This window comes from Sinocyclocheilus rhinocerous, unplaced genomic scaffold (genome assembly GCF_001515625.1).
Source record: "Sinocyclocheilus rhinocerous isolate Xijiao unplaced genomic scaffold, SAMN03320098_v1.1 scaffold55, whole genome shotgun sequence".
Classification (NCBI taxonomy): domain Eukaryota; kingdom Metazoa; phylum Chordata; class Actinopteri; order Cypriniformes; family Cyprinidae; genus Sinocyclocheilus; species Sinocyclocheilus rhinocerous.
This window is the reverse complement of record NW_015647461.1, coordinates 776,422-777,335: the sequence shown is the minus strand read 5'-3', so window position 1 is coordinate 777,335 and position 914 is coordinate 776,422.

The following is a 914-nucleotide window of genomic DNA, read 5'->3' as shown; positions in this document are numbered from 1 at the left end:
AAAAAAAAAACAAATTTCACTGTTTTTTGATCCTGACACAAAGTGACAATCTAACATTAATTGACTAATCATATCAGCAGCACATGTGAAAGTGTGAATGAGTACTAGTCAGGTGAAATCACTATCGTACTAATTAGATTGTAAGAGCAGAATGATTGCTATAAAAGGAGGGACGAAGCACTTCCAATCATTGTGTTCTTATTAGCAATGGTTACCTCCAAAGAAACACGTGCAGCCATCATCGCGTTACATCAAAATGGACTCACATGCAAGGAAATTGCTAACCATTTACGGGATCATCAAGAACTTCAAGGAGAGAGGTTTGACTGCAGTGAAGAAGTCTTCAAGTCGGTCCTCACTGCAGAACACAAGATCCAGGGTGCAGAGGTTGGATCCAGATCCAACTCCTCCCACTTTACATATTCCTAAACCTATCCGTCTCCACCCCCTGACCCCTAAACCTACCCATCTCCACCCCCTAGATGTGGATCCAACCACGCCTCCTGGATCTTTGCTCAGGAATGGCAGCAGGTTGGTGTGAGAGCATCTGCACGCGCAGTGAAGCCAAGACTTTTGCACAACGGCCTGGTGTCAAGAAGAGCAGCAAAGAAGCCACTTCTCTCCAAGAAAAACGTCAAGGACAGACTAAAATTCTGCAGGAAGTACAAGGATTGGAAAGAGGACTGGTGCAAAGTTATTTTCTCTGATGAAGCTCCCTTCCGACTGTTTGGGACATCTGGAAAATCGATTGTTCGGAGAAGAAAAGGTGAACGCTATGAATTGTGCCAACAGTGAAGCATCATGAGACCATTCATGTGTGGGGTTGATTTTCAACCAAGGGAGTGGGCTCTCTCATAATTCTGCCCAAAAACACTGGCATGAATAAAGAATGGTATCAAAACGTCCTGCAAGAG